The sequence below is a fragment of the Colias eurytheme genome, chromosome 29 (assembly GCF_061535395.1).
Source record: "Colias eurytheme isolate Ceu_HAF_F1 chromosome 29, ilColEury1 Martin Lab GWU primary, whole genome shotgun sequence".
Lineage (NCBI taxonomy): Eukaryota > Metazoa > Arthropoda > Insecta > Lepidoptera > Pieridae > Colias > Colias eurytheme.
The window spans coordinates 5451362-5465730 of record NC_143008.1 but is presented as its reverse complement, the minus strand read 5'-3'; the positions used below and the strand labels follow the sequence as shown (position 1 = coordinate 5465730).

The window sequence follows — 14369 nt, the reverse complement described above, 5'->3', positions numbered from 1 at the left end:
GCCTCCCCCGGGAGCACTCGGTTCCCGCGGGGTCGCTACTCCCCGACACCCCGCCACAAGGTGTCCTGCGGGTTGACTGATTGCACGGGTGGAATATCTATTGTCACGTAGACAATAGATATTCCAACCGTGGGCGATGGGGTCGTCACATCCCTACGCCATTATTATTATTATTATTATATTTGGGCAGATATCGACGTGCAGGATGTCCATACTCTGGAATCACCGTTGGCCATTGCGATTGCTGAGGTTCAAAGATATTTAAATGATAAAATGTTACCCAGAAACGCTAGCCCGAATGATTGGTGGCGTAAATATTCTTTTTTGTATCCCAACCTCAGCAAATTATTCAAAAAGCACTGTTGTGTACTGGCGACTTCAGTGCCTTGAGAAAGGATTTTTTCTAAATCGGGAGAGCTGATTTCCTACCGAAGTACTCGGCTATCATCAGAAAAAGTAAAAAAAAAATAATGTTTTTAAACACGAATAAAAAGTGATTTTTTTGAGATATTCTTTAATTGTAATTAAGTATTCCGATCCCACACCACGACACGATCTATTCATTTTGTATTATTAGTAACAGTATAAATAATTTGATATTCATAATCCATCCACCTAGCAATATTATATACTAAGATGATGAATGATGATGAATGATGAATGATACAATAAACAGAACTGACCCCTAATCTAATACAGTGTGAAACGTATAATTAGGTCTGAGTTTAAATATCACTAATCTCAAATATTAGTAAGATATTATAATATTACTAGACTAATATATTCATATTAGCTAATACTGATAAATATCGGTATTAACCCATCTCTAGTGAGGACGTTGAAGGCTCCAGTAGCAGTGAAGAACTTGAAGTTACGACACAGCCGTCATCAAGAGGACCTGTTAACGACGATATCGATAATTCAATACACAAAACATTTTGGAAATGCTATGAGGAACTGGCATCAGTAAAACAGTCATAGATAGCTTAAAAAGTCCTATCGCCGGAGACAGATATCTTAGCGAATCTTTGCTTCCTATAGAACAATGTCCTTACGGATGGTGGTGTAAGAACAAAGAAAAATATCCATGTCTTGGCATCCTAGCACGTATAATGTATATTTCTGTCTTCTCCTGGAAGTTCTGTTTACTCTGAACGATTGTTTTCTTAGGCTGGTAATTTGTATGAAAAAAAGAGAAACCGTATTTTGCCAGAAAAAGCAGAGGCGCTAGTGTTCATGCATCATAATTTGCCTAAAGTTAATTTCCAATACTAAGACTGCATAGTAACAACTAATATGACTACTTTTTCAACGTTTTCAATTTAATTTAACCTACCTACAGATTAATTTATTTAGCTCATTCGGCCGCGAAAATTCCAATATTATAAATATTTTTTTTAAAAATTGTGTTTTTGAAATAACACTCTGGGCGTTCTACTCGTGCATTTAAAAAGAGAAGCTCCTTAGATATTTCTAATAAAATAAGAATGTCACTTTTTCGGGCCTAAAAACATATTATAGCGCATCGGTGGTTTTCAATGTTGCCGTTTTAGCGACTTTGTCGCTAGATCTAGCGGATTTTGGATGTGCTTAGCGACTTTTTTTTTCGATCTAGCGACTAAAATAAATTTAGCGACTTTTAGTGACTTTTTGTATGCAAAGCTGACTACCAGCCCCCAGTAGTGTAGTGAAATTAGAAGAAGCAATTTTTTCGATATTGAAAACAGACATATTTTAGTTCAAATTTAAATGTAGTTACTAGTAACACTACGAATATTGCTAATTATTGGTTTTTCGGGAAATCCCCTACCAGAATGACGTTCGATCTTGAAGTTCAATCGGTTTGGTGCCTCTCACTCTATCAAACGATGCTCCAGATATCACTGTTTCTTTCTTTTTCATTTCATTCATTCATCACCACCATTCAGAGAAAAGAAAAAAATAACCAGTTTCTATGTTACGTTTTCGCAGAACAAACCTGTTTGTCAAAGTGTGAATAGTGTCTTTGTTCAATTGTCGTAATTTTTAACAAAATCTAATAATTGTGGAAATGGAAATTCCTTGAAAAAGAAGTCTTATGCTCAAAGGTATAGACCAGAAAGGGAACAACAAGACGAGTTTAAAATGTGGTTAAAACATGTTATGACTGATCCCACTAAAGCCTTTTGCTCGTTTTGTCACAGTGAAATATTCGCAAAATTAAATGATTTAAAGAAACACGCCGATACAAAAAAACAACAAAACCACTGGTTTTGTTGTTAGAAAAGTAAGAAAAGTTATAAAATGTGAAGATTGTCTACAAGCTCTTATTAGCGACAAATATTTAGGTCTAATATTTAAAAAAGATAAGGGTGGCCTCACTTATCCATCACGTGATGTAATTAAAGTATGCACGTTGGCAGAAAGAATATTTAGAATTCATTCACATAAGGGAATATCCTGCTTTACACAAAATTATCTTTTGCCGAGTTTTATTTTAGCAACTTACAAACGATGCCAGGATATTTTTTATAAATGATCATTTTGACAGTCAACCTTTTATTGGAAACCACAAGGTTTTACTTATTAAGGCAATTTCCATGCACTATATTGAACTGCGTATTCGTCACGCAACAAAAGCATTTGAACTCAAAGAAAAAAAAATTAGAAACCTTCATACAAAGCTTGTTCTATTTAAAGGACAGTAAAAAAATATGTTCTATTATTTACCACTGTATGATTCACCAAACTGTGCTTTGCTGCAAACTCAATCGTAACTTGCAGCGTATTATGCAAGAAGTGATGAAAATAGTGAATTTTCTCCGAGCGAAATCATCACTGCAACATTGTCAATTGAAATCATTTCTTGATAGCTAGAGAGCTAGCGCAAAGCTACCTGTATGTATTTGACCAGACCTGGATTTTTGTGTGTTGATTCCCCTATACCTACTATACATGAGATGAGGAGTCACTAAGCCCAGAGTGGTGGACGAGCCGCGGCGCTTAGGTAAGACAGGTGGAAATTTTTGGCGAACTTTGAAACCATTTGACCACGTCTGCCATTTTGATATTTGAAAATAGATTATTATTACTATCGGAAAATAACAATGGCAGACCATTATCACGCGGATAACATTCTGGCAGACACTTATGAAAGTGCTGAAAAAAATACAATTTTGAAAGTATTTGACCAGATCTGCCATTCATATATTTTATTTATTAGGGTCTTAAAAACTTATTTTCGAAACGGCAGACATTTTCATTGCGTACAGACTTCAGCAGACAACAAAAACTAGCTACTACATGGTCAGATCTATGCATACAGTACTATCTCTGTAGCTATTTTTTTCCATATATATCAATATTATTCTCACTCTAGCCTATAGTATTTTTATTTTATATAGTTACTAGCATTCAACTAGTCTAGGTTTTATACCTGAGAGGGCTCTTTTCGGTTCCCACTCTAACGGTTATTGCCAGATGTTTTCAGTACAGATTAGATACTAGCAGATACATCACTTCCATGCAAAAGTGAAAATTACTACGCTATAAATAGCCTAAAAAAATCTTAATAATAATAATTACGCTTCACAGCAAGAAGAAATGTACCATATGTACCCGCACAAAGTCGATATTGTGTTGCCTACCGTTCGACTCAATGGCTAGGGTTGTAACTACCTTTAATAATTATTACCAAACTAATAAACCGAGTGATGCGAAATAACCATAATTCTTTTAGAGTTTGATAAAATGATCAGGCAGGTATTTTCTTTAATCCTTCTCTGAATTATCGGTTACTAAATTGTATCGTTGAAATTATTCTTAATCGCGTAAATTTAATATGGAAAACACTTTTCATTTGTTTTTTTACTTTCACGCCCAACTACTATACAATAATTACGTTGTTTCGGTATTTTGACGAGAAAACGCCGGAAACATCCGTTGTATCATTTTAGATAGATTGTATATTTTGTATCTGTAGAATTGAAATCAAAGCTATGTATAATATGTTGTCTCCATTCTTTTCTTATCGGATTGTTGATCCCAATGCGAATGCGTCACTTAAATTTTATAAAAGACAATTAAGAACATCAAAAATAAAGTTATACGTAAATATTTCACAGTGAAATATATTATGTAATTAATAATAATTATATATTTATGAAAAAATAATTACATCAGATTTAATAATCGCAATTGTTTTGAATGTACATATGAATAAATGATTACATCATAATAGTAATAATCACAATTGTTTTATTTCCCATTTGTTGCAACCCTAGCATATTTTCATGTAGCAGCAGAAGTACCTACACTGGCGGCGCGGCGGCATCGTGCTACATCAAAGGCATTGCTTTACTAGGTAAGTTTATTATGATTAACTCTTTAATAATTATTTTTGACTTTACTCATTTCTTTTATTATATAATTTACGTTTTACTTTTACAGAATCCGATTCAATGGATTATGAAGACGAGTCACACAACGCCATACGATAGTGATGATGAATGAACATTTCAATAAATGCATGCGTGTTTTTTTTTTATGTTGTTTTGTAATTGTTAATTGTTTCTTAAATAAAGAAATAAACTAAATATTTAAATGATGATTTGTTATTTGCAACACAACTTTATATTTGAGATTCTTCACAAATGTATTTAGTTTTGTATCATCAAATTTATAAATTTTATTCCATAGTTTTCAAAATTAAATGTAAATGACCATAAAAACATTAATAAAGTAAATCATTGATGTAAGGTCAGGGAACGTAATACATATTATGTATATACATCTGACCATGTAGAAGCTAAGTCTTGTTGACTGCTGAAGTCTGTAAAGTTTTGTTGTCTGCTGAAGTCTGTACGCAATGAAAATGTCTGCCGTTTCGAAAATAAGTTTTTAAGACCCTAATAAATAAAATATATGAATGGCAGATCTGGTCAAATACTTTCAAAATTGTATTTTTTTCAGCACTTTCATAAGTGTCTGCCAGAATGTTATCCGCGTGATAATGGTCTGCCATTGTTATTTTCCGATAGTAATAATAATCTATTTTCAAATATCAAAATGGCAGACGTGGTCAAATGGTTTCAAAGTTCGCCAAAAATTTCCACCTGTCTTACCTAAGCGCGCGGCTCGTCCACCACTCTGGGCTTAGTGACTCCTCATCTCATGTATAGTAGGTATAGGGGAATCAACACACAAAAATCCAGGTCTGGTCAAATACATACAGGTAGCTTTGCGCTAGCTCTCTAGCTATGAGGAAGTTGATGCACAATATGACGATCTACTGTTGCATAATAATGTGAGATGGTTAAGCAAAGGCTGCGTTTTAGAAAGATTCTTCAGCATTTTAGAGCACTTAAAAATATACCTTTTTAATAGTGATCAAACTTCAGCAAACGCCTATTTAAGTTTCCTAAAAGAAAAAGAAAATGTTGCTGCCATTGCTTTTTTGACGGATATTTTTAAACATATCAATGACCTGAACATTAAGCTTCAAGGCAAGGGAAAGCTTGTATGGGAGCTCATGTCGGAAGTAAAAAGTTTTACGAGAAAACTTGATCTCTTTATTAATGATGTTGATAGTGAACGCTTACACTTCCCTAATTTAAATAAAATAATAAGCAATGACAGCGAGATTGATGTCGGCCAATACAAGACGTTCATTACAGATCTGAAATCGGAATTTGAAAACAGGTTCGCAGATTTTAAGAAAATTGAGAATGTTGTAGAAATCCTCAGCAGCATTTACTCTCTGCATCCTGATGGTGAATGGAGCAACGAAGCTGCAAATGTTTTCGGGAGTGATAAAGCTACTCTGCAGATAGAAATGATCAATTTCCAAGAAGCAGAAGTTTCCTATGAAGAGTTCTGGATAAAATTTGTGTGTGGCAATAAATATCCAGAACTAAAAAAAATAGCTATGAAACTTCTTACTTTGTTTGGGTCAACATATATTTGTGAAGCAGCATTTTCAAAGATGAATTTCATTAAGAATAAATTTCGATCTCAACTTATTAGTGAACCTCTCCAGGATTTAATGACAATAGGGTGCACCAATTATACTCCAAACTTCAGACGGATAGTCCACAACAGAAAAAATCATTGTTCCCATTGAAAAGTAAAAAATTATCTTTGTTATTTCCGTAACTACATTTCTTTAATAATTTTTTTTTTATAAAATGTGCGGACCGCGACGTTCATTCATTTCATTTCTTAAAACGGACCCCGAGCATAACTAATTGGTGACCCCTGCCCTACATCTTAAAACAAAAAATATATTATTTCTTTATTTTATTTTAATTGCTATAATATTGAATAAGAGAAAAAAATATTGTATTAAAACAACTCGTGTAGCATCGGAAGTGTGAAATATATTTTTTTATAAAATTATAATAATTATTTATTTATATTTTTTCATATCGACATTATCAACCGTATCTACAAACCCACACAAACCTTAAGTTATCGAGATCTTGTCGAGATCATAAAACGTCGGCATCATAACGATTGACAATGAATAATTTGTTTTGACAATATTCGAATGTGTTGCAAAGAAATGATTTTCCAAATCCATGAAATCTATATTTTATTTATTTTTCATATATCTACGGAATTGAAATAATGATGTTATTAATTTAGATAAAAATGCATTACTACAAGGCTATTATTCTATAAAAATTTTGACGTAATACGGAAAGTTTTGTGAAGAATAAAAATTATTAACAAATTTTACCCATTGTATACTTCCACTAAATTAGGGAGAGGTATTAAGCGACATCATTTTCATTGCTGAAGACGGGACTATAAATTAGTTCGTCGATAATTACCGACTTATGTACAGACTACGGCCCCTGGACAATACTCCAGAGGAAAGCAGACAACACCCTGAGATGGCGGGTGCTTTAAAAAAAAACCTTACAATGACACTTCATAAACACAAAATCTTTTTTGTTTAGTATCACAACCCTCAACAATGAGGAATAAACGAAGAAGACATTACAATACCGATATTTCATAAACACAAAATCTTTTTTGTTCAGTATTGTGATACTATACCCTCAACAATGAGGAATAAACGAAGAAGACATTACAATACCGATATTTCATAAACACAAAATCTTTTTTGTTCAGTATTGTGATACTATACCCTCAACAATGAGGAATAAACGAAGAAGACATTACAATGACCATATTTCATTAAAACTAAATCTTTTCTGTTTAGTATCACAACCCTCAACAATGAGGAATAAACGAAGAAGACATTACAATGACCATATTTCATTAAAACTAAATCTTTTCTGTTTAGTATCACAACTATTTGACATTCAAGCTGAACAACAGGGAAAGTAAATAAGTTTTAGACACTGAACAAATCAACATTATATTCACAAACCTTCTTAATTAGATATATTCCAATCCAATCTTTACTATAATACCTATATCTATACTATTATAAAGCTGAAGAGTTAGTTTGTTTGCACACTCTAATCTCAACAACTACTGGTACGATTTGAAAAATTCATTCGGGGTTACATAGCCCATCGAGGAAGGCTATAGGCTATATATCATCATGCTAAGACCAAAAGGAGCGAATCAATGCAGATAAAACCGTGTGGCACAGCTAGTATGATAAGAGAATAATAAATTAGATTCAATTTTGTTACCACTTGCACCATTTAACTGTAAAATACATTTTAAAAAAATGTTTTTATTCATCATGAGACTTGATGTTTTTTCAATAATACTTTATAGCATTATGAAGACAAAATAGCAACCAATATAAGATAAGCACAAGTAAATCATATTAACTCTAAATTTGTTCTACGCTTATAGGGAATGGTAGTATTTTTATTCTATTTGGGGAAGGACTCCGTCAACGTAGAGTCACAACCACATCACAACTCACAACATTATTGTTAACATTCTCCCCTTATATATAACAATAGTATAGAGTGCGTGTATTGCACAAATTGCCTAGTGCGCATCGTAGGCAGATGAGCTATACAACTGAACTTTGTTCGCAGCACATCAACATATAAAAACTATTTTTACATAATACATAATACACATATACACTGTGTGGTAAATAGTTTTAGCTACCATATTATGACACAACAGTGCTTCTAGAAGGATTGAATCAACAAATGTTTGAATTTGAGTTTTGTTTCTCACCTGCTCATTTTTTTATGAAAAAAACAAAAATTAGCTCACATTTTTGCAATGATCAAAAGATGTTTACTAGCCAATCCATGATACAACATGCAGACTCATCATGGTGATACTCTCACAGACTATCACCATGTTATTATAGACAAACATCCTTTCAATTGACTTCAATATACATACCTACACAACCACTATAACAAAACGAAAGACAATACATTACAGTAACATTCCTTCCAAGACTCATCATTATCTGCATTCTCCAATATGTGAACCATATTGGAGAATGCTGATACAATATTTTACCATAAAACAAAAAAATAAGTAGCTAAAACTAAAACGAACAAAGAATAACGTTGAGAACAACTAACCACCAAAGACAACTATGCCTCAAAATTTTATGTACGACTGACTATAAACCACTTTAATATCACAAATATCACGAAATGCACAAAATTGTCTTGAAATATGTTTTAGGTGGTTCAAAGAGAACTTCGTTTATTTTATTTTTTGATTTTTCAATCAAATATGAAACATATTCGGGAGCGGTGAAATTTGCAGTCAGTTCCAAGCTTAGTTCCAAGTAATATGTATCAACGCAGAGAACCAAAAATCAACGAAAAAACAAAAGAAATGAGAATTTAGTAAAATCAAAAAGAAATATGGCGCGCAACCGCACAAATGCCACAAAGAAATAAAGAATGAAGTCACACAGCGACCAGCGGACAGCGTCCAGCGAAAGCAGGAAGTAGGAAGGAAGTAGGAACCACAGTAGGAACCACAGATAACTATATATTAGTCAGAGAGTAGGAACCCCGAACCACAGCCAACCACCCTGTGCAACTACGCTGTGCAACCACCAGCCAACAGGAAAGAAAAAGAAATATATTTGACAGGTGTTATGTCGACCATAAGCGTCTGTCAATCCCCGACGTACGTCGGCTCAAGGCCGCGGTGCTGGATGTATCCTACTGACGATCGTGCGCGCATCAAGCATGGCTAGGGTTGCCAACTTTTATTTGAAGAAATAGAGTATATCTGATTTTAAAGGAGGTAAATATAGAGTAAATAAATATTTAAAAAAATGTATTTTTTTGTACTTTTTGCAGTAACTAAGAATTTTTCATTATTTTTAAATGAATTATATGAATCCAAACATTCCAAATCTAAATTTATATATTTCAAGAGCTCATTTTTAATTAATTTTTAATGAAGCTCGGTTTCTCTCTTCCCGCCACTTCACATTCATGACCGAAAAGACTCTTTCAGTAAATGCTAAAGTGGCGGGAACAGAGAGTATATAGCTAATCATTTTTTTTTAAACAAACAAATTCGTCAAGATATTTTTTTTTAAATAAATTGCCATTTTTCTGCAGTGGACTTTTGCATAAAATCTGTGTTATTCAACAATTCGCCTTGGAGTTCTTTTAAAATAATAACTTCTGAATATAAACTGTCCATTTGTACAAGGTTGATCCAAAAGTAATGATAATTGGGATTTCCTGTGTACATAAAAATCAAAAATATCCGTTTCTTGCTTGCTCATGTACTCACTAAGTTATCACAAAAAAATCATATCAATAGGCCACGTTTCCAAGTATTTACATTAATTTCTGTTGGCAACACTAATCTGCTGTACGTCCGCGCTATTCACTGTCCATCTGCACGACGTTCGCGGTGGTGGGGGTGCTTGCTGGATGAAAAGTTGGTCGTGCACATCCAGCAAGCTAATAATAATAATTATTGACGTACGTCAACGCTATTCACTGTCGTTTTGCGTCGTGCATCGTGTATGACCTTGGCGGGACGTACGTCAAGATGGACCGTAAATAAGACGCTTTATTGTAGAAAAATATCACAGCCAAAAAATATACTCGAAATATACAGAATGACACTACAGATAAATAATTATTATGACGTTTCGCACAAGTTTCGCACGAATTTGAGGATACTGTTGATTTAGGTCTAGACTCTAGTAAAACTTTGTAGTTACAGTGGCGTAGCGTAGTGGGGGCGCGGGAGGCGGCCCGCCCCGGGCGGCACTTTTTAGAGGGCGGCAAAATTTCACAGTAAATAATTTATAAATAATAATAAAATATATTTTGTAAATATTTGAACCTTTTCATATTTGTAACGCAACTATAAATTCGGACCGATTGAAAAGAGCATTTTTCATTACTTATTCTGTGATGAATTCGGGGAATCCCCTTTCTTTGAATGATATTTTGAAGCGAATGGCAACACCGTCTATACTGATTTGCGGGGATTCCCCGTATTTTATTTTATGCTTGGATTGTTTATGACTTATAATCAGCGAGAATGACTGCTATTACATATATATTAAGTACAATATTGTTAACTACGTCCCTTATAGAAAGTACGTGATGCTTTGACAATTCAAAGAAAGTTTTATTCATGGATCTTCAGTTGTTTAGTTCACACTGTTTCGTAAATGTGATTTTTGTCCATTGAACAAGAGGTGTGTGATGCCATAGACATTGATGGTGTAATTTTTCAAAGATATAAATATTACTTACATAATATTATTTTCCTATATTATTATCCTAGTTCTAGTTAAAAATTGATTTTCGTTATAAATTCAATTCACTAATTATTTAATCATGTCGATTGTCGATTACCTATTTAAAAGGCTAGTGAGTCTTAGATTAAGCGATGTCATCGACTCACCGCCTTAGAGGCGAAACTTTGTAATAATTCTGCCTATTTATTGTCAATTAACAAAAAACTGTTCAATTAAAACCAATCAATGTAACAAAAAAAATTGATACGTAGGTAATTAATTATTCTCATACTAGATTTCCGCCCGCGGCTTCGCCCGCGTTTTCAAAGGAAAACCCGCATAGTTCCCGTTCCCGTGGGATTTCCGGGATAAAACCTATCCTATGTGTTAATCCAAGTTGCCCTCTATATGTGTGCTAAATTTTATTGTAATCGGTTCAGTAGTTTTTACGTGAAAGAGTAACAAACATCCATGCATCCATACATCCATACATCCATACAAACTTTCGCCTTTATAATAGTACTAGCGGTCCGCCCCGGCTTCGCCCGTGGTACATATTTACGTTTTCTCTACATAAAAACCATCCTCGTACTTCAAGGAATATAATAAAAAAAGAATTATCGAAATCGGTTCAGCCGTTCTCGAGTTATGCGCTTACCAACACATTTTGCGATTCATTTTTATATAAAAGATTAAGATATTAAGATTGATTAAGATTTTCATGATTGAAACTTTTTTTCAAATAATATCCACAGTACAATAGTTTCTAAATGTGTAAAATTATTATTTTCCACTATTGAAATTTACGTCATGTAGACATGTAATACAGTAGACATGTAAAGCTAAACATCTTTCATACCAAATGCCATTTCTTAAATTTTTACTCTATGACAAATGACGCTAATTGAAGCCCGCCAAAAATTTTGTTCGAACTAAGTTTTTAAAATTATTATCTAGTTACTTACCGATGAAAAATATATTCCTTTGCACTTTTCCGTATTATTTGTGCAATATCGTAACACACACGAAGGCATATTTGATGAGTTTCACTTTAAAACAAACAAAAAATGAGCGTGACATTCGCGCCAATGAGCGAGCAAACGACTGAGTGTAGATAAGCCATATGACCTATGTTGAGTGGAACATAAGTGATATAGGCGGTGTCGTCTCCATACGTAGTAATAATATCTCAATGACACAAGTAGACATTTTTAGATTGTTTTTGCATGCGCAAACGAGACAAGAGTAACACTAACAAGACGCGACCACAGAGCAAGTAATTTAGTAGACGCGACCGAGTTCAATGACGCTTCCGGAGCGACCCACAGAGCAAGTAATATGAGCGACTCATTTATAGTCAGGCCATTTGGCCCGAATTTAATATACATATATTGTAATTCAAGGATATAAATATGTAATACATATTTTGATATACATATATTTATTTATGGATGTGTTGAATAAAACATGTTTTTAATTCCATCACTTTTATATGTATGTATGTCTGTTTTATTTGTATGTAACCTGAGTATGTAACTGACTCCATAGCATTCGATTTACACGGACACTGAATCCACTTTAAACGGATAGATTTAATTCGAATTTTATTAGTCACATAAACACTGTCAATATTAAATATTGATCAGATTGATCAATTGGATAATATTTTGTTGTAAGATATGTTTTGTGTGACATAATAATAAATATTACTTTCATCTTTAACGTGAAACGAAACGTTTTATTCGCGATTTTGTGTTTGACGTTTTGTCAATAAAATTGTCATTCCAGTGCTGCCAACTTAAAGATTTTCGCAAAATTTAGGGAGACTGGTGCTAATAAAACTAAAAAGCCTGTCCGACCATCATGTGATATTAAAACAAAATTGATGTTCATGTACAGGCTTTTCTTTAGTGCCTAAACGTAAATTTCGCGGTTCGAGGATCTTGTATGGTGATCATTTAATCTATAAAGGAGAAGATTTTGGAATAATCTAATTTAATTTTTGCTAATTTGTTGAAGTGAAACTACTTTATCGGGATTGGAAAAAAATTTAGTGTTACATTTTTTCGTTACGCGTGGTACATTTTTCCGTTACGCGCCATCTTTTTCTTATCCCTACCACGCGTGATTCAACGTATTTCTGTAAAGTTGCATATAGTAAATTATTTTTTGAAAAATAAGGTCATAAAGAAGTTTCACTTCTTACGTGTGTACACTAGTACACGCACACATTTTTTTTTAATTTCTGTTTTAATTGTAGCATTGATTTGTAGTCCATTTATCGAGGAAGCGCTATGTTATATCTTTATACAAATACCACCAGGAGAACTGCTATTAAAGTAAATTACCACTAGTTGCTATATATGTATTTTTTTATTTTTCTAATAACTTATGCTTCGGCCATAATTGGATAATTCTTTATAAGTTATTGGTTTGTAAATGTATAAAAAAATTGCTTTACGGGGAAAGTTTTATAACAGTTGGCAACACTGTTTTTTACCGTTGTAATTTGCAAATTTCAATTTACAAAACATTCAATTTCAGTCAAAGAGTACCTATGAGACCTATAATGTATAATTGGGCACATTCAGTTTTTCAGTTTACTCACATGTTTTTGTTAATCGCAAAACAGTGAAATAAAATAATTAATATCTTTTGAAGGACGTTGAATTGGTGCTTATATATGTGATGTGTTTCTTGATTTATATTAAGAGCCTATTAAATAGTACTTTAGTATCATAAATAAAGATCCTGTTTTAAAGAGTGGAAAATATGCCTTCTATCTACAACCAGTATAGAAATGATAGAAAAATTTCAAATCGCAACAAAATAAAATTACCAACATAATAAATTAATAATATATCTAAATAAAACCGGCCAAGTGCGAGTCGGGCTCGCGCACAAAGGGTTCCGTAGCAGCAAATATAATAAATTACAGTTAAATCAACCTATCTCAAAAACTATAAGAGATACTTTGATCAAACCAAAAATCGTTGAAAGAGTTAATTAGCATGCATCACCTCTATTTTTTTTAGAATTTTATACCCCGTAGTTATAAAAATAGAGGGGGGGGGACATACTTTTTACGACTTTGAGAGCTGATATCTCAAAAACCGTTCACTTTAAGAAAAATGTTTTTTAGAAAACTTTATATCATTTTAAAAGACCTTTCCATTGATACCCCACACGGGTATGTACATCGAAAAAAAAAATTTCATCCCTCAGTTACATGTATGGGGGGCCCCACCCCCAATTCTTTTTTTTACTATTTAGTGTCATATTTTTGTAGCGGTTCATACAACACATATTCCCATCAAATTTCATCACTGTAGTACTTATAGTTTCCGAGTAAATCGGCTGTGACAGACGGACAGACGGACAGACGGACAGACGGACATGACGAAACTATAAGGGTTCCGTTTTTGCCATTTTGGCTACGGAACCCTAAAAAAGAATCCCACCAAAAACATTTTCATGTAAAATGTTGCCAAGACGAGCCCATATGACTCGCACTGTCAAAAAGTTCTCAGATCTCATGTAGAGCCAAGCTTCTAACACTACACGCCCTAACTCTACAAGGCCTAACTTCACAAACTCTACACCTTAGTCAAAATATGTGGCTTGGCCATTTCGCTACATTCACATCGGCGTAAGGTGAAAAATTAATTCACTGTTCATTACTTTTGTGTTATACATTATA

The 14369-nt window shown here is 33.4% G+C and overlaps 1 long non-coding RNA gene across 1 annotated transcript in view; it reads left to right on the top strand.

Moving 5' to 3' along the window:
* Positions 1-14369, top strand: part of LOC149896271 (uncharacterized) — a 79162-nt gene that overhangs the window by 23748 nt on the left and 41045 nt on the right. The window lies entirely within an intron of this gene.